This window comes from Sturnira hondurensis, unplaced genomic scaffold (assembly GCF_014824575.4).
Source record: "Sturnira hondurensis isolate 20B ecotype Veracruz unplaced genomic scaffold, ASM1482457v3 Scaffold0008196, whole genome shotgun sequence".
In the NCBI taxonomy this organism is placed as follows: Eukaryota; Metazoa; Chordata; class Mammalia; order Chiroptera; family Phyllostomidae; genus Sturnira; species Sturnira hondurensis.
The window spans coordinates 15605857-15626938 of record NW_028080827.1 but is presented as its reverse complement, the minus strand read 5'-3'; the positions used below and the strand labels follow the sequence as shown (position 1 = coordinate 15626938).

Here is a 21082-nt window from a genome sequence, read left to right as displayed (position 1 = left end):
ATATTTGCTCCAGTGACCACCTACGGGCTTAAATGTTCACTCGTCCAGAAGAAAACATCATATGCTTAAATTTGTCACTGTGGCTAAATGCTGTATTATTTATCTCTACATAACATACCAATTAAGGAGAACTTATAGAGCAGTTCAGCCTTAGGGATTCCCTCATTAAATAAAAAGTATTAAAAAATAGAAAAGTCTGAATATCTATAGCAAAAAAAAAAAAAACCTCAAAATTTTACCAAGGGTAACAAGTAAATATTCTGCATGTCAAAAACAAAGTACTGTAAACTAGAGACTATTTTATATATAAGTATGAATCTGGCTTTCAAGGATGGTAGATATGGGATTTAGGCTTTTATTTTTAGGAGAAATACCTTACATCTCTTCTTTATCATGCAAAAAAAACACCTAGTGAAAGACCTGTGCTTCTCCTGCCCACTGCTGCCTGCATCCTTGGAAAGACAACTCAATTGCTTACTAAACACGACACATTTTCTTACGCTTCAATTACATACTTCCTCGGATCAACCATGCTAGTATTTAATTACCACACAATTAACTCATGGCACTAACACATGCTCACGGTCATTTCTGCTTTGGCCACGGAACTCATCAAAGAGTTGACCCAAAGCCCACCTTGCACTGCCCCACCTACCCACCTGTGCTCTGTGTATCTGCCTGGCTTATGACTATAAAAGTCCCACAAAGCACCAATTCTTCCACAACCTTAGCTATAGCTGCCTAACATGGGACTGGCCTGGGGCAGAGGGCTGGCAATACAAGGGCCCTGCTCGATGGAGCTTGGTGATAGGAGGAAGACACCGCAAGCATCAAACGGGGTTTTCCATTAGGAGAGTGGTTACCAGACGCTGGTATTCCACAGCAGAAAAGCCCACCCCTTTCCTAACTGGGATGATAACTTTGTCTTCAATGTCCTCCCCACCTTGAAAAAAACCACTGAAAACCATCATTTCATTAAAAACAGCCACTTTAAAATGTAAAAAAAAATAGGAAGGATAATATTTCTTTTTTAAGTATATTTTATTGATTATGCTATTAGAGTTGTTCCAATTTTTTTCCTCCTTTATTCCCCTCTGCCTTGCACACTTCCTCCCACCAGCATTCCCCCACCTTAGTTCATGTCCACAGGTCGTACATATAAGTTCTTTGGCTTCTACATTTCCTATACTATTCTTAACCTCTCCTTGTTTATTTTGTATCTACCATTTATGCTTCTTATTCCCTGCACCTTTGCCTTTATTCTCCCCTCCACCCCCACCCTTCAGCTAATAACCCTCCATATGATCTCCATTTCTGTGATTCTGTTCCTATTCCAGTTGTTTGCTTAGTTTGCTTTTGTTTTAGGTGTGGTTGTTAATAATTGTGAGTTTGCTGTCATTTTACTGTTCATAGTTGTGATATTCTTTTTTGTTCAGTAAGGGCTTGGTGATTATGAACTTTAACTTAACCTAATGTGGGAAGCACCTTACCTGCCCTTCTATTCTAAACCATAGTTTTGCTGGGTAGAGTCATCTTGGATGTCAGTCCTTGCCTTCTGTGACTTGGAATACTTCTTTCCAGCCCCTTCTTGCCTGCAAGGTTTCTTTTGAGGAATCAGCTGATAGTCCTATGAGAACTCCTTTGTAGGTAACTGTCTCCTTTTCTCTTGCTGCTTTTAAGATTCCCGCCTTATCTTTAACCTTGGGTAATGTAATTACGATGTGCCTTGGTGTGTGCACCCTTGGGCCCAACTTCTTTGAGACTTTCTGAGCTTCCTGGGCTTCCTGGAAGGCTATATCCTTTGCCAGATTGAGGAAGTTCTCCATTATGTTTTCAAATAAGTTTTTAATTTCTTACTCTTCCTCTTCTCTTTCTGGCACCCCTATGATTCAGATGTTGGAACATTTAAAGTTGTCCCAGAGGTTCCTGAGCCTCTCTGCATTTTTCTGAATCCTTGTTTCTTCATTCTGTTCTGGTCAAATGTTTATCTCTTCTTTCTGCTCCAAATTGTTGATCTGAATCCTGGTTTCCTTCCCTTCACTGTTGGTTCCCTGTATATTTTGATTTATTTCACTTTTCACAGCCTTCACTTTTTCCTCTATTTTGTGACCATACTCAACCATTTCTGCAAGCATCCTGATTACCAGTGTTTTGAACTGTGCATCTGATAGGTTGGCTATCTCATCATTGCTTAGTTCTATTTTTTGAGCTTTGTACCTGTTGTATTGTAAGGGGTGGAGCTTTGGTATTCGCCAGGGCAGGGCGACCCTCATTGCTGTGTTGTGGTGCTGTATGTAGGGAATGGGTCCAATAGGAAACAATGCCACTTGCTCACCACTGGGCCAGCTTTTAGTCACTTCCCTTACTACCCCACAAGCAAATTGTGCCCTTCTGGTACTGATCCCTGGTGAGGGAGTTTGTTTATGTTCTAGGACTCTGTGGGTCTCTCCAATGAACTCTCCTGTAAAGCTGGGAATTTCTCCTGCCACTGCAACCCCCACAGATTTTTACAGCCAGAGGTTTTAAGGGTTTATTTCCCTGCTCTGGAACCCTGGGTTGCTCGGTCTGTCTCACTCCCCAGTTGTTCCTCCCGGTTTATCCGCATGCAAATTTGGGACTGCCTGGTCCACCAGCTGCCACCTCACCCCTCCCCTCCCCGGGTCTTCTAGCCACTGCCTTGCCAGAAGTCCTCTCCACCCCAGCTGCCCATCTCTACCTCCTCCTACCACTCTGGATGAATGTTTCCTTTTTAACTCCTTGGTTGTCAGACTTCCATACAGTTCAGTTTTCTGAAAGTTCTGTTTTTTTGTTGTTGTTATTTTTTAATTTGTTGTTGTCTTTCCTTTGGTTGTGAGGGGAAGCAAAGTATATCTACCTACAGTTCCATTTTGGCCAGAAGTTCCTGGATATATTTTTCAATAAAAGGCAATTCTTTGAATAAATTTATCTTAATAAAAAATATTTTATCTGCCCTGGCTGGTGTAGCTCAGTGGATTGAGCACAGGCCTGCGAACCACACAATCGTGGTTCGATTCCCAGTCAGGGCACATGCCTGGGTTGCAGGCCAGTTCCCAGTTCCCTGCAGGGGACGCATGAGAGGCAACCATACATTGATATTTCTCTCCCTCTCTCCTTCCCTTCCCCTCTAAAGATAAATAAATAAAATCTTAAAATAAATTTATCTTTCTTCTGCTGAATTTTAGACCAATTCACAGACTGGTGCTTTGGGAAATACTGAATTAAATGGTTTTTAAGGTTCCTGCTAATCCTTAAATCACCTAAACATAACCCAGCAAGTGTTTTTAAGCTAAAAAGAAGTAAAGCTACTTAACTGTCACCAGTAAATACAAATGATGTGTAATTCATTCATCCTACATACGCTAAAGTGACAAACACATACATATGCCATTAAATGCTGGGGGCCAGTGGGGCGGGAGTTAAAAAGGAAGCATTCTGCTTCCCTGGTAAAATTTCTAGGAAGATTAATTTCCTGTCTGAATGCCACTCTGCTCACACATGACTTCAAAAAGATGTTTTTCTGCTCTATAACACAAGTGGAATCAGCTGTTTTAACTTGGGGCCCTAGAGTGCAACTCTCAAGTTGCATAGTTATTTATAACTACAGAGCAATGCCTGCTTCTGTCATATCAAAGTATGCAAGACCCCGGGGAAAGGTCACGAGACAATGTCACTTGTTTCAGACACACTGCCAATTTAAGACTCCCCCAACCTTTGGGAGAGCTTTCATATTAAGATGCCCCAGAAACAAACGGAAGGGTCTCCTGGCAGGAGGGCTCTCATCTTACCTAGTGCCTAGGAATTCAAAATGTTAGTCTGAAGAGTTGGATTCCAGTTGGATGTTTGTAGTAGGATTCATGTGATTATCCCATGCAGATACAAATTTACTCCATAAATATTTGCTGAGCATTTCCTACTCAGAAGGCACCACTGGAGTCTCCTCACTTTTCTCCCCTCGGCACACCCGGAAAAAGTATAACACAGTCCCGTCTTCTGGAGGGGAGCCCAAGCCCCTTCATGCACTGCTCCTAAACTATGGGCTGTAACAACCGTTGCCTTCAGAACCTGCAACACACACAAATGATTTCAGAGGACAGGGAGGACTTTTTCTCCTGGAGATGCCACAACTGGCTGGATCTGAACACAGCATTTGAAGAAAGAGATGAGAAAGAAAAGTACCAGGAGGACTTTATACTCCTGGAGTATAAAAAATGGGGGCTGGATGTTATTATTCATAATGGTCTTGCCCATTTCTACAGCAGTGCCTGCCAAAAAGTAAATGGTCGTGAGATAGTTGTTCGATTAAAGGAAAGAATGTTCATAGATTTATCACTAACTTAGCCATCATGTAAGTAGCTTCAAGGTATTTGATGACCTTTGTTTAACCTGATGACCAAGGCTACTCAAAGCAGCCAATTTCTCTTCTTCTACAGAGGCAGACAAAGCCAAACTGTGTCACAGACTGGGTTTAGGGACAACTTCTGTCACCCTTCTTCACCTACCTGCTGTAAATTCTTCATTGTTCCCTACTGATGTTACAAAGCAGTCCTTAACCAGCATGTGGAAGAGGGAGACAGATTCCAAGTTTCACCTAACATCTAATGTTTGTGCCTAAAATGAAACAGAGCCAACACCGTAGTTTTGAGAAGTTCAGGAAGTGCTCCTGCGTGGGGCCAGCAGATACATTACAGAGCTGGGGACTCACCCATCAGCTGAGCCCCCCACCCCAGACCCCAATTAGAGGGCAGATGGGCTCCAGTGGGTGGGCCCTCAGGACAGAACTGCCGGAAGAACGCTGGCTAAACGGAAGGATTCCTTGCTTACTGACATGATGTCACATGATTTTTTAAATGTCAGGATTTCCTAGTACATTTTAAAATAGGATTGTTTAAGTGAATGTAAACCAGGTTTTAGACAACATTTCATGAGCATTCTAAGATTTGCTTGCAAAATAAGAGAGGAAGAGGAGGACAAGTGGAGAAGCAAAATCTATTCCTCTGACGGTATCATCACCCAGAAACATGGCTTTCTGCTTGTTTGTTATTACCCAGCAAAAAAGAGCGCAGTGTCGAGAATGGGCCAGAGTCAAAAAAAGAAGAGCACTTAGTTCTCTACTACCCTTTCAACACTTAGCACACTGCTCCTCCCTCATGCCAATTATAATAAATAAATAAATAGCCTAAAGGAACTATCGGGTTTTTTTTTAAATCTACAATCTATCTTGAGTTATTTTAGATGGCGTAAGCTAAAGATCAAGGTTCCTTCTTTCTTTCATATAGATTGCCAATTGTTCTAGCATCCCTTGTTCTAAAATCATCCATTCTCCATTGAATTGCTTGGCCACTTTGATGAAAATCTGTTGACTCTGTATGTGTGGTCCATTTCTGGACTCCATCGTCTGTTCCATGGATCTAACGTCTATCCTCACACCAATGCCATACTGTCTTGATTTTTGTCGCTTTGAGTAAACCTTGAAATCAGGTAGTATAAGCCCTTGAACTATGTTTTTATCCCCAACATTTTGGGGGCTACTCTGAGTCCTTTGCATTTCCATATACATTTTTAAAGTCAGCTTACTGATGTCTTCATTTAAAAAAAACAAACAAAAAAACCCTTTAAATACCCTTCTGGGGTTTTGATTGCAATTGCTGTGAACCTTTTAGGTAAATTTGGGATAAGGACATTTTAACGATGTTAAGTCTTCCAATCCTTAAATATGACATCTATCTCCATCTACTTGAGGGACCTATTAGAGTTAAACCAAAACAACATAAAATCTAGAGCTACCACCTTGCGCGCCAAAAAAGGAAGAATAGTTGGAAACCAGAAAATCTCTACAGAGTAATTCACAACTTCACACCGTTCTTTCAAGAGTTTTTCATGGAGTGGATTCTACTGGTGGATAAAGGCTCAAAAAGGCACAGATCAAGGAAGAGGGAGATGTGGAACCCAAACCCAGGTATTCTTTTGCCCAGTTCAGATCCCGGGGTATTCGATACCACACAGCCTGTTGAAAAGCAGGACTCTAAGGGAGGCTGTCAAGAGAGAACAACTGGGGAAGTGGTGTGAGCCCAACTACAAAACACCGCATGCTCCTGGAAGGCGTCCTCACCTCCTCGTCCTTGTTCTCGGACACTCTCACAGGACGGAGGAGAAGGAACCAACAAAAGGAGACGAACACAAATCCGGAGCAGGGAAAAATCCTTCTAGGAAGGCCCCAACTGGAGAAGAGCCAAGAGAGGAAATGGGACGAGGTGTACTAAGGGAGCTCCACAGCGAGCGCACAGCCAAGCGTACGCACGTGGCCACTGGTTGCCTGGGAATTTCCAAGAAGGGAAAGGCTGAGGAGGAGGGCGGGCATTGTCATTTCCCTTTCACTCCACAGAAAGAAAATCACTTGCTTAAGGAGATTTAAAGGGCAATGGCAGTGACTGAATCCACTAATCACTTAAGAAGGTCTCTCAATGTATAAAAGCACATTTGGATTAAACAGAGAAGTCAATACTGAAAGTTTCAGTAACTGAAGGATCCAAGCTTGATGTAGATTAAATACAAACCATATCAAGACATGTGCGAACATCCTTGTCCGCCCCGGTGCCTGTGGGTGGTTAGTCTGACGCCCAGTACTGCTGACATGGAACTCAGGGAGAGTTCCTAGTCAGCCCCTCTGTTTTACTCTCAGTGGATGATCTTTATTTTCTTCTCTGCATTTTTCGATACCTCCCAGATTATCTGCAGTAAACACATAGAACTTCTGAAATTAAAAGAATAAATAAAGCTTCTTCAATGGCTACCAAGGGAGTTGGTTTTCTCTGCCGCAGCAGAGCTCAAAATCTGGCCACATGGATGGGAGGCGACAGGCACGGAGGTGGCCAGGCCACGGGGTGTAAAGCTCTGGGCCTTGGAGGAGTGAGCAGCTAATAAAGTAGTATGTGTTTGAAAACACAGCAAACAGAGCTCTAAAGTAACCCCTCCCCCCGCCCCGAGCTTTACAAAATTGTTTTTCTGCGACTTCCATGACAGCTAAAATGAAAGGATTAGTCCCCAGGCTGTTACCGAATGTACAAGAGTAAGGAAGGGAGGCAAAGGTGACAAAAACAGAGTTCAAAAATAAACCCTCATGCACTGTTGGTAGGAATGTAAATTGATTGCCACCACTGTGGAAAACAGCATGGAGGTTCCTCAAAAAATGAAAAGTAGAGCTACCATATGACCCAGCAATCCTGCTTCTGAATCTTACCTGAGAAATTTGAAAGCATTCATTTGTAAAGACATAGATACCCCCATGTTCATTGGGACATTATTCACAGTAGCCCAAAACACAGAAACAACCGAAGTACTCTTCCATGGGTGACTGGATAAGGAAGGTACGGCACATATATACTATGGAATACTACTCAGCCATAAGAAAGGAAGAAATGCTGGCCTTTACAACAACACGGATGGATACTGAGAGTACTATGCCATGTAATATAAGTTAGGTGGAAAAAGGTAAGGACCACATGGTTTCATTCACAGGTGGGATGTAAAAGAGAAAGCATTAAGTGAACAAGTAAAAAAACAAACTCAGACACGGATCACAGTATGGTGGTTACCAGAGGGGAAGGGACGAACAGGGAAGTCTGAGGCCATTTGCCACCGAGCCTTTATACTTCACACGGATTGGCATTTTTGCAAGTGCCAGTTCTTTCTGCCTGCCTGCGCATTTATGTCTCCAAGTTCCATCTCCAAGCCTGGATCTAGAGCCACAGATAACATCCTCCATCTTCCCCTCCAGCTGGGCCAGACGCCAAGCAACAGATGAGTTTTTATGGATCAACTGAATTGCAGTTACCAACTTTAGAATCAAGAGCGCAGTTGATTCCCGTCTGAAATTCATGGTTTAAGGAAGGAGAGTCCATGTATTCCCAGGCCAGTGCTTCTGGCAATGAGCCTGATGTCCAGAGCCTAGAGCGAGCTGAGCTGCCCAAGAGGAGGCACTGGTTGGCAGCACACCGGTTGGAATAACAGGCTTGCTATTCTCGCTGGCTCCCCACCCATTGCTCTTCCCGTTATGTCACAAGGACAGCCTTCCTCCTTAGAAACTTCAAAGCCCAAAAACTAATTTCATATCCTTTAAAGGGGAACCCAGCAATTCATGTATTTGTTTTTGCAACTCCATGTTTTGAAGGCATTTAAGAACAGTTGTCAAGCTTAGTAAATTCAGGCTATAATGCCATTTCCTAGAAAAATGGTGCTTATTTTGTCTTAGAAAAAGTAAGGAAGTAGCAGCCTTATCGAGGGGACTGTAAAGCTTTATTCAACTGAAAAGAGTAGTAACCATGCCTTCCAACTCCTGCATTAGACCAGCACACTCTTGAAGGCACAGCCACCTGTCACCGGCCTCCCACTAGGCCCATTGTAGGCACAGACAAACAGAACAATAAAGACTACAAAGCCGAGCCACATGCTACTCTTTGTCTCCATCCCACTGGCTCTACTTCACCCAAACTACGCTTACTCGATTTTTGGCTAGTATTTTAGTACTTGACCCTCCATAGAAATGGTGCCCATTCATTAGTTCCATATCTTGGAAATAATCATGTCAAAAATGAGTCATAAGGTGCCCTGGCTGGTGTAGCTCAGTGGATTGAGCATGGGCCTGTGAAGCAAAGGGTCACCAGTTTGATTCCCAGTCAGGGCACATGCCTGGGTTGCAGGCCAGGTCCCCAGTAAGGGACACATGAGAGGCAACCATACATTGATGTTTTTCTCCCACTCTTTCTCCTTCCCTTTCCCTCTCTCTAAAAATAAATAAATTGGCCCTGCCTGGTGTGGTTCAGTGGATTGAATAAAAATAAATAAATAAAACATTTTTAAAAATGAGTCATAAGGTACATGGCATTCTTCAAAATATATCTTTAAAGATTAAAGATAGGGGGGAAAAGCAGATGAGGCTTCCTTAGGCATTGCATTAAAATCATTTACCATTTTAAGATCCTGCTAGTATAACAATGTCCAATTAAAGAAAAAGCAACAACTCCCAGAGGTTCACTCACATCAGTGTGGCTGGATGCCACCAGTTGTGCCTGTTCCTTCCCAAATATAACTTCTGGTCACTTCTGCAATTCAGATATCCTGTCCCCAGCAGGCAGCCTGCTATTCAGAGGATGGCAGGATCACGAAAAGTTCTAACCAACAATTAAGGTTTTCCCAGAGCAGTGTGAGTGCAAACTTCATTTCTGCAGGAGCCTATCAAACAACAAAGGGGGGGGGGGGGAGTTCCAGCAACTTTGTAGGAGGCCCCTTCGGTATAAGCCTAGTGGGGATGGAAACTGATGGGAGTTTTCAATGATCAGTCAATGGGTATCCACCCAGCCTTCCCCTGGGCTCAGCTGAAGGCTTGCTTGACAAATCCAGGCGGAGAGAGACACTTGTGACCAGCTCAGGAGTTAGGGGAACAAAAGGGCCTTATAGGGCCCGAGTATGCCAGTCGATGGCTCAACCCACGTCTTTTGACCAAGTAGAGGCAAGAAGTAGAGAAAAAAACTCCTCCTTCTCTTATAAAATGCACAGGAGGCTTGACTGTCCTGGACTCTTTCAGCCTTTTGAAAACCATCATTGGTCTCATGCTCACTGGGATGGTCTATAACATGCCCCATAGAACATGGCACCTTTAAGCAGAATATTGTGAACACCCAAACTTGCACAGAATGCCCTATTCATGAGGAACACAAGTGCTCTGGCAAGATAGCAACCCTCCTCGGGTTACCAACTTCTGAACATCAAAATCCTGTCAACATGTGGACTGCGGCAGGGCCTGCAGGTTCAGAAAAGATGGCCGAGAGCAGCCTGGGAGGACTGTCTTTTAACAATGCTGCCTTTATTCTGCATCTTTAACTCCTCGAGAGGAGTATGCATATTAAATAGCAGGGAAAAGTTACTCAATTGAGACAAAAATTCCTTTCCCAACTGCACTCCAAGAAGGAATTTCCCATTGTACCCAACTCCAAGTGAGGACTGACGGAGCTTCAGATTGCCACCACAGATAGTACGGGTTTTTCTCCGCCGTTTCCAAGGGCGTTTCGTTTTTGACGAAATTTTTCTTCCCTGCTTTGCTTCATGAGTGAGGCTGCTAGGAGCTGGTTCTGTTCAGGCTCCAGGAGTCCAGAGGCAAGTATTACCCTTGCCCAACCGGAACCCAGTTTAAGCATTTTCAATCCATGACAAAGGTGTCCTCCTGTTATATGGTATGGAGGCCACCCACACTGCCTCCCTATACACTGAACACACTGAAGACAATGAACATTTGTTCCCTAGTGTGGTCTGCGGACACATTTTGGCCAGGAATGCCTTGTTGCATCAGTTTAGACCTGACAAAACCTACCAGTGGCTGCCATCCATCTCAGACATTCACTCCTCTTCCTCTCGCTGGAACTGTAATTTTGAAAGAATTTTCAAGGAAAGAATGTTTAAGGAATGGCACTTATTCAGTTGGCACATTTGCAGCACCTTTTTCTCAATTTCAAAATATATTTGCTTAAAGGAAGCCTAGTTTCAAATCATATCCAGGCCACTTCTCTGTTCAATTCTTTGTAATAAATAATGTCCCAAGGGAACAGAAAGAACAGATTGCAAATACAGATAGACCCAGAGAAAAAACTGTCGAGTTATCTCTAAAATCTTCTGCGAAGTCAGCATGGCATGTCTGTAATTCTCTTAACAGGTACTGCAGCAAAGATCAAATCCTCTCAGTCGTTCGCTAGTCATTTCATCATCCATGACTTTCAACTCTGCCACATTCCATCAAGAGAGCCTGACTCTGTTTAACAATAACCCTCACACAGCTCTCTCCAGAGTTTATCAGTTCCTTTAACCGTATTGCCAAATTTCTTTTAATAATTTGTCATGCCCTCCACATAATCCGCCCCCCCCGTCCTAAACTGTAATGGATTGCTGACTGATTAATACCTATCCACAAAAAAGAACTGAACTAAGAAAATAAAGCCCCCCCAGAAGGCAAATGTTATAGGAACAGCTCACCAGGTGCCGAGGGTCATTTGACACCTGGATGCACCTCACACCCCTGTGACAGACACTTGGAGTCAGTCAGACAAGGTCTCAGCTCTGCGGGAGGCAACCGCTGGCCAATCCAGAATCATTTTTAACTTCCTTCTGGCAGATGAAGCCACCGCCCAACAACCCCTGACTCTCCTGCGGATGCCTGTCCCTCTGCCTAAACTCAACACTTCGGATCACTGCATCTGCCTAATTCCACAGAACCTGCCAATCGGCCCTTCTGCAAATAACACAGGGCTAAGAAGGCAAAAAAGGACAAGCAAGGTGACAGGGGGGACTAACCGTTGATACAAGGGAGCTTTAAAAACACTCAAAGATTCAGCATGAAAACTGCACAAGAAGTTTGGGGCCACGCTTTGCGGAATCGAACGGTTCTACTCAAATTACTTAATGTATACCGCAGTAGCATGAGGATGATCCTAAATTATTAGGGAAAACATTGTTCTAGCACACTCTTTGAAACAAACAACAGAAATATTTAGACAGATTTCCAAAGTGGTTTAAATGGAATTGGTTTAGTCTTTCAAGAGTAAGAGTCTGTCATCTGGAAAGGTTATTCAATATGAAATACTTCTTTCCACAATGAGACTGGATAAAGGACACAGTTTTGAGATAGCTTAGTGGTTTCACTTTATAGTACTTATTCCTCATAGTAATTTTAGTCACCTCAACCATGCTGGGTTTGTCCATGGTATTCTAAGAAATTTCAAATAGTTATGGATGGCATAAAAATAAATGGCCTAGCTTTACATGATCTCAAAGACATAAAGTCTTAATGTAATTTTTAAGACTGGGTCAGTGGGTAATGGTAGGGGCTGCTCCACTGTGCCAAAGAAATTCAAACAAAAATCATAGACCGTCAGTACAGATATTTAGAAAAACACGTTCAGAGTAGATTTGTGAACTAGAGCATTTACTTTTTAAAAATCTAATTCATATTTATATTTTTAACAGGTAGAAAATTCTAGATTTTGAATTTCTCAATTAAGACAGGATGCTTGGGGTTTTGCTTAGTTTTTAAACAAGTAAAAAAACCATCAGAGTTTGGGTAGCAGCGTAGAGACGCCAGAATGTTGGGGCTGACAGAGAAGTACCTACAACCTCTCCACCGAGAAAATACCTTGGCATGGGAACACATACCCTTTTTACAATTTAACAATAAATGTGTCTTCTCAATTATGAATTGGTTAAAGGTATATTAACTTGACTATGGAGTCCCTCAACATAAAACCACCCATAGGGAAACAAGTCATTGTGTAACAAGGTTCCTGCTATTCCTGAGTGACCCCCGGCTAGTCCAGTCCTGGGCGACTGTGACATAAGGACGCTGAGGAACTATTTTCCAATGTCGCCAACCAAAGATACTGCTGGACCTAAACAGGATTCTTCCCACCTGAGGAAGCAGGAGCCCTATATCCAGAGTGGGCAAGTTCCTGAGGAGCTGAGAAAAACACCAACAGGCAGGCGGGTCACCCAGTGACATTCTAAATGGCCACCCCAATAACCTAATTAAAGGCCCATGCATTTTGCCTAATTTTGTTTCACCTCCAGATTTACTCTTCATGAATCAAATACTACAATTTCCAATGGAAAATGAAGTGACCCCCACTCTCCACCCTCAGCTATGGCGGAGAGGGAGCAATGGAGAAAACATAAGAACGCTGATATTATCCACCCTCAGAGGATTAAACAGGAAACCCTGGGTCATTGGTGCCACTCATTCGTTAATTCCCCCAGTGAACGTTTACCAAATCCCTACTATGCATCAAGTGTGGCCTACACACGGGAGGTGCAGCTATAGAATGAAATATGGCCTCCTTCCCACAGAAATGTAATAAAAAATTCGAGCACACTGGAGTAAGTGCAGTAAATAGTCATGCATTAAGGGAAAATCATACTGGGAAGTAGGAGCAAATCATGTCCCCAGGGGCAAGGGAGGCACAGCCAGAGGCGATTTCCCAGCACAGGGAACAGAAGCAGGGCTAATAAAGGTAAAGCACAAAAGCCTCCCTATTTGGCTACAGAACACAGACCCTCTCACAGATAAAGTGTGTGTGTGCACTGAACAACAGAAGGCAAAGCAACTAATAGTAAAGGGTAGTCAATCCACAAGAAACGATTCACATATAATTTTTAAAAACTGGGGGTACACGAGTGATAGCCCATTCCTTAAGAGCCAAGGCATTGGTAAGCCATATATGCCCAAGTACTGAGTCAATATTCTATTCCAGGAACAACAGAGCGCTGATCATACTGTATACCTCAATATACGGACGCCCACTCCTCAAACCTTAACATGCACACAAATCACCTGCGGACCTCGCTACATAGCAGGTTCTGGCACAGGGACCTGCTGGGTAGAGACGGAGAGGCTGCCTTGTGAACACACTACCAGCTGCTGTACCTGTCGCTTGGACCCATGGAGGGAGTAAGGGTGAGCGGGGCCGATGTGCCCACCATCCTAGTCACACACAGGGCTCTTCAACAGTAACACCTCCTCTCCTTGTCTGAAACCTAGTGAGCCAGAATTTTAGGAGATGCTGTCCCCTATAACTTCTTTTTAAGCTATCCTGGTGTGAGGTGCAGTCAGGCATGTGAACCTTAGTCAAGTAGGGATTCTGAGATGCAGGCCTCCAGCATACCTCGCCCCAGGATAATACGGTTCAGTCCTGTGTGTAGACAGATAAAGCCCGCAGCTTTGGAAGGCATCCATGGAGATAGTGAGTCAGGAAAAAAGTGTCCAGCTCAGCTGGCCAGACTGGGCAACTCAACGGCTTTGATGCTGAATCAAAGCCCCCCCCCCCCAGCCCCCGCTAGCGTCTGCTGTGGAATCCATCTTGACCCTTCACATATACTGCAATTGCTTCCCAAAGCCCACGCTCAGATCATTATCACAGTCTTAGCTCACAAAACACAGGAGGAGGAAGAGCAATTTTTTTTCTGACCTAAAAATTATAGATAAGGGGTCATCCATGATGAAAGACTGCAAAGAGGCCAAAAGGCAAGCACGCAATTAACCGGCCTGATACCTCCAGGCTCTCCTCTTGAAAGGGCTCTCCAGCCACACCCCCGCCTCACTACAAAGCAACAATTTTGTTAATAAAAGGGATCAGGTGGAATGTGGTCCTTCAGGGCTTTACATACAAAATTGCTTCTGGAAAAGACAGTAATAGTTTATCCTCTCCAGGTAGAATAGGTGATAGAGCTGCGCCCATTTGAAATACCAGCATTTCAAGTTTCTCTACATCCATATTCCATTCAACAAGGCACTTCAAATTCTGTCCGTGTATTCAGCCTCTTGCTCCCAATTTATACCTGTCTCATTAAAAGTTGTACGCTCTGACCCTCTTCTCTCCCTTGCTTACCCTGGTCTTAACTGGCAGAGGGCAAGAAAATTTTGAACAGGGACTTCCTGCTTAACCCCTCGACTTGTAAATGCCATTCCCATAGACGCTTTCCTAACAATGGCTTCCAAAGTGTTGCAGTCAGGGTCAACAGCCAGGTTCATGCTCTGCTCCTCTCTAGTGAATGCTCTGGGAAGAAAGATCCAAAGCTTTCTCAGCTCTGTAGATCACAAAAAACAAAACAAACAAAACCCCCGCAGTGCAGCAGTTGCTCGGCGTTCCTACCATGTGCACAGTGTGTCCCGTTCATCTCTCTACTCTTGGTCCTAAGAGGGTAATTGTATAAGAAAAAAAATGAATGACTGGAAATAATAGACACACAGCATCCTGTCCCCTAGAAGTTCAGCTTTCTGTCTGAGAGACTGAGAAGACCTCACACAGAATAACTACAAGTACAGTGAAAGAAATTTCAGACTCAAAAGCCCAGTCGCACAGCTAGGGGTGGGTGAAGCCTGTGCCAGGGCTTCCAATGCCACGCCCTTTAATACTCCCTCCTCAGTATTATCATGAACACCTTAAGGGTGCACAGAGGAAGAGAGCTAAGCCAGGGTGGGGTGACTGGGGAAGGGTGGCATCTGAGCCAGGCTGGAAGGAGGAGCTGACTGGTTGGAAGGGGCTGACATCACTTGCTTGGCTGTCTTTGAATGAGTCTGCCTGGAATCCACTCACCACTCACCAGTATTGAATAAGCATGGGAGGAGGGGTGCAGGGCACTGTCTCTTCAGAAAATTGTCCTTTTTCATCTTCCTTTTAAAAGGAGACAGTTATCCTTGTCTTGTAAGGCTGGGAAGGAGGGGACAAAAGCCTAGGACAAGCAAGAAACATGGATAGAGATTTTACTTTTCAGCTGGAAGAGGATGAAGTAGGAGCAGTCAGAAGTTACTGATAATTTTATCACATCTGTGGAAACACAACTCTTAAACGGGAGAATCATCCAGCATCATTCAGGCCCCATGGGGCCTGAACCGCTGCCATATAGTGATTTTTTCCTTCTTAAAGGAATAAAGGTTCACAAAGTAGAGCCTTTCCCCCCTAAGTAACGTCACACGGTCCTTTCTCAGTCAGATGTCTGCTCTCAGAATTAACATGTATAAATCCCCTGCTTAAATAGACATCTCCCTAATCTACTTCTGGAGAGGCAAGCACGTCTGTTTAAAACCCACAGGACTCTCCCAGCTGAGGCCCTGCCATAATTGGAGGCTGTAATTAAATTTCACGAAGAACCCATAACCTCAGCCCCGGGGCAGGTCAGCCCTGGGGCGGGGCGGCAAAGGGAAGTCTGCAGGACGGGCTGGCACTTCACCGCACCCATCCAAACTCCAAGGGAACACATTAGCACAGGGGTCCTGGGACCGTATGGAGAACTGGAGACACTAAATGCATTGGGGATAACAGTGCGTGTGAAACCTACTTGGCCAGACTTCCATCTCGCAGCCTCCTACCACATTTCCTCTTAGGAATAAAGGAGCGCCACCCTGTCAGAGGAGAGCTGCATCCCCAATTTAGACAGATCTAAAAAGAACCTCTTCCCCAGTCTCCTCCCTTCTCTTCGACAAGGAGGGTGAGGGTTATGTACTTACATTAGGTTTAGCCTGCCCTGTGTTGGACCCGCGTTTATTATGTGAGACAGCATATGAGTGAAGGGCCATGGCCATGTAGATTGGGGGGACTTTTTTTAAGGCAAGCTCAGAACAGATTCACTTCTGAGAGTAACTTGCTCAGGCCTTCCTATACTCAAAAATAGCGGGCGAGAGCAGGAGAGACAGCACACTAGTGAAGGACAATTATGAGCCAGGCATGGTGCCGGGTACTTGGCCTGCATTACCTGTTTCATGCCCTGCTCACAGCAATCCCACCAGATGGGTACTTGACCAGTGTTTTACAGGTGAGGTGCCTAAAGCTCAGAGAAGCCTTATAATTGGTCTGTACTCACAGAGCCATTTGATGGTACAGGCGGGATTTGAACCTGGGTCCACGTGACCACTGTCTGGAAGTATGGCTCTGCTGTCTCTGATACAGTTTAAGATTCTCGGAAAGTTCACTTTCATCTGAGAATCTGTTCACCAAGTTTCCAGATCAGCAGCTGGCCAACAGCTGTCCAGGGACTGGATTTCCCAGATCATGATTTATGCCCATTATTGGCTCTCCGGCGAGGAACTACAAACATGTTACTTAGCATCCCAGAGAAGAAGGCAGTAGGAAACGTGAATCAAGTTCAAATAGTTATTTCCAGATTTCCAGTCCTTCCAATCCACAATGCCTAACAGAATGGCCACACCAATACTGCAGGTCTCCAGGGCAACATGGAGGGGAGGGGCCAGGACCTGGTCCCCTGCTGCCACACACTTTCCAAAGCACCACCTTGAACCCTCCCCTCAAGGGTCATCAGAGACCTAAGACTCTGCAAAGCTCTCTGGGACTAAAAGAATTCCACCATTACAGGAGGCAATTATTTAGAGTAAGTAGATTCTATAAAAGGAAACTTCTGCATAGTTTCATTCATGAATTTTGTAATTTGGGAAAATGTTAAAGCTATAGGAGAAAATGTTTTGAAAAAACATTTCCCTATGTAAGGGAACTTATACAGAAGACTTTATCATTCTTATTTTTTTTCATTTAGAAAATCTTTTATTTCCTATAAAAATAGGAGTACACCACATGTGATTAAAAAGAAACACTCTCAACTTCATGAGGCAGAATTTACATACAATAATGCACATTCATTTTAAGTGCATTATTAACCAAATAATAAAATTTACATTTTATTAGTCCTGAGAAATTTTACACAGTTTTAACCACCACCATGATAAAGATATGAAACATTTCCATCATCCAAAACAGAGGCTATCACCAGATGACAGGATTATAAGGGCAATATTTATTTTCTTTTATGGATCTGAATTTTCTAGAGTATCTGTAATAGCACGCATTGCTTATACAATAAATGAGAGTTTTGAGTTGCAGTGTGAGTAACTTAGCTTGCTCATAAAACGAGTATGTGTTGGGCATTAGGAATTGATTGAACTATATACACAACACACCAGAAGTTGTGCAGGGAAGACAGATTCCCCACCAGCACTGCCTCCCCCTCCAGCTCTTTTCAAATCTGGTCATTTGCTTACTTTCCCTCCATGAAATGGAACTCAGTCGACCTTAAGGCCCACTCCCAAATGAAAGTGAACACAGGGAACACCCTCCCCTGAAGACGGAAACACCTCTTTCTCCCAGAAAGCAGAAGTAATGTAAGACCCCCCTACTGCCATAAAGCACCCCACCCCCGCACTGTAATAAAACCTTCAGGCACCACAGAGTCAGAGCTGAGGGTGGTAATGACCCCAAAGCAATCAGACAGGTAGCTAGAAGCTGGAGAATCCCTACGTCACGAGACCACTGTTCTCACTGTGTTGTCTTAGATCCTGGACTTGTCTATGTGGCACATTCACAACAGCCAGATGTATCAACTCTTATTTTCTTCTTTTTTGTTTTCTTGACACTCAGGCATCTGGGGCCTTTCAGACCCCGACCCAGGGAAAGACTGCGCCTCCCAGAACCAGCCAATTCCTAGTGCTCACCAAGAGCTCAGACACGAGCATGCCTTTCAGACACAAGCCAACCACTCCCGAGTCTCTGCCCTCAAAGCACCTCTCTATCTCTCACACACCAAGCCTCATGTCCCCTGCACGAGGTCATCCCAGGACAAGCTCCCAGGCGCCCTGAGACCACACCTATAGTCCAAAGCCCACGGGAATTATTCAAACAAGCCAGTGCTAAACTGTTCACTCTGCCCCACTTGGCCTCCTTGGAAACTCCAGTCAGTAAAGGCTCTGACCAAGGCTTTCTCCTCGCTCCTGTCTCCTGCCCCCTGACCACGCTGATGCTACCTATGTGGTGTGACTCCTACTGTCAAAAAAAGGAATAAAAAATTTATTTTTCAGGGGCATTGGCCTTTCTGCACCACCATTCAGTCATACACCTATAAATTAAGACCTGAGCCCAGAACAGCCACCAATTCCAAGCACCCAGAAAAGGCTTCCAGGCAGAAACCAAGCAGCCACAGCTAGGCCCATTCGCTTGAAGTCATAGGAGGGAGCGATCTCTCTGAGGCCAGCATCTATCAGCCCGGTTACTGGGTGTGCCCCGGGGACGTCCGGTCCTACCTGCAGCCAACTGTCTGAACAGCACAGGCTCAGGAGCTCCTGAGGCACTCCGAGACGCCAAGGGAGGGAGAAGCCCTCAGACAGACTGGCACGACCCACGCACCCTGGCCGTCTGGAGAGCGGCCACTGTTTCAGCCCAGAACTCTTTAGTCACAAGGAAAAGGTAAAATTATGATGCTTATCTGCTACTCCTTAAAGTGGGAAAGCACACAATGTACTGCCGACTTTTTCAAGAAAAACTGAACAGAGTTTCACCTGTAATTGGGGAAAACTTTAATTACTTAGAAAACTCACTCATTTTGAATTCCTCCTTCCCAGGAGACACCAATGTAAATGAGGCACCACTGTATTTTTATCATATTACTTTTAGTTTATTCTAGCTCTTCTCCAAACCTCCCTCTTTGCATTTCTGGGACGTCTGAGCCCTATTCTATCAACCCCAGCTCTCCTCCCCACACCTCTTCACCACCTGCTCTCTACCACGACCACCACCAGGACACGTTTACCTAGCATTCCTGTACTAGGCACAAAGGACTTACCGTTAAAAAAAAAAGTGATACATATTGCCGAAGCCTCTTCCTTGAGCAAAAATTCCACAGGAAAAAAGCTAGTGATATGTATCAACGTCTTTAAGAATTAGAGACCAGACACAACCCTGAAAAGCTTTTGCTGAGACCACAGCACGGGATAAGGAACTAAATGATTGACAGCCTTTGAGGGAAGATGGAGCATCTCCAGATCTAGTTTTCCTAAAGCTGCGTGCAGTTTTTATTCACACCCGTTCAGGCGCAAACGCAACCTCTGCGAACACGCGCCCAGGCCTATTTATTTCTCCAACCAGCTGTCTGTGGGAGGTCTGCTGTCGCTGCTCACTCTTCTGAGGACACAGACACGTCCCCCAAGTCAGGCAGAGGCAAACCCCACAAATAGGATCAGGCATTTCAACTGCCCAGAGCAAAGAAAAAAAACTGAGAAACAAATGAACCCATACGTCAACTGAGTAGCAACGGTCAAAAGAAAGGCCGTGTCTTTGAGGCTGGGCTGTGTGAGGCTCCTTCGCATGCCTCCCACCTTTTATGGGTATACGAGGGGTGTGCAAGATGTACTGTTGCTCGTAACGAGTACTTGATTTTTGTGATCATGTACATTATTTCATTTTTAGAGAGTGTCATTTCCCCTGGCAACCCCCAAAGGGGCTGAGGTAGTCATTCGGTTGGCTTCTGTAACGACGAATGGGGCGGCAGCTCTACGGGTCAGGTCAGATATCCAACAAAACAGTTCATGAACTGGAAGAAGTCTGAGAAGTATGAATCTGGAATAACACGGGCCACAATTCAACTGAGAGCTTCTGGAGCCCTAAGCCACACATCCTTCCCACACAGCAGCCTCCTGTGTTCTGAGAGTGACATCTACGAAGAAAGCCACGCTGGCGCAGGAGCAGCGTCTGGGGTCTTACATGCCTGGCATGCAGGCCTCACGCAAGCTGACCAAATTAGCCCGACAAGTCAGCAGCAGGAGGGAAGAGATCCACAAAAGAGAAATGCAGTGGCAGCAGTCCGGAACATCTTTAGCCCTCACACAACTGTCACATGTGTGTGGGGGAGACTGCTCCATGTCCTAATCCACCTCTTCGTCTCCTAGGTAATTCCAAGGCAGCCAGGACCGTCAGAGGCAGTCGAAGGGCACGCACCGCTCATGTGGCAGCTTCGCTTCTGCCTCCAGGACGGAGCTTACTACTCGGGCCCCAAGGGCAGTGGCAACATTCGGTTCCAACCTCAGGGCATGTCTTCCTCACAGTGAGCTCTTCAGGGGCTCCGAGGACCTGAATTCAAGAGCACACCCTGCAGGGCGCAAGGGTGCCCACTTCAGGAAACGCCCATGTACTAGAGGCACTTGCAAACTAGCCATAACGTTAAAGGAGGAGGTCTCTTCTCTAAACGCCCCACTTTAAAAACACTCAGCTCCTCTAGAGGAGACAGATTACATTGTACAAGCCCACCACCACACTAACCGAAGGCTCACGGCAAACATTAACCAATGTTGGCACAAAAGGACACCATGTGCTTCCTGACGTGCAGAGGAAGACGCAAATCAGCCTTTATATGATATTCCTGACAAAAATACATCTAATCGTGAGGAATTACCAGGCAAACCTAAACTGCTACCAAATTACTGACTCATTCTCTTCAAAAATGTCAATGTCATCAAAGACTAAAAAAAAGCTAAGGAACTTTTCCTAAGGAAGAGAGACTGGGAAGCCGTGACGCCTGAACACAATCTGTGAGATCTCAGATTGAGTCCTAAATCTGGGGGAGAAAAGGACACTACTGTGGTAAGTGGTGAACTTAGGGTACAAATTGTGCATTAAATAATATTACCTCAGTGTTTTTTTATTTAATTATATTTTTTTAGAGAGAGAGAGAGGGAGGGAGGGAGAAAGGAAGA

General features: G+C 44.7%; 1 protein-coding gene across 2 annotated transcripts in view; it reads right to left on the bottom strand.

Annotated features, from left to right (window-relative positions):
- The window catches only part of TLN2 (talin 2), a 412810-nt gene that overhangs the window by 312861 nt on the left and 78867 nt on the right, over positions 1-21082 (bottom strand). The window lies entirely within an intron of this gene.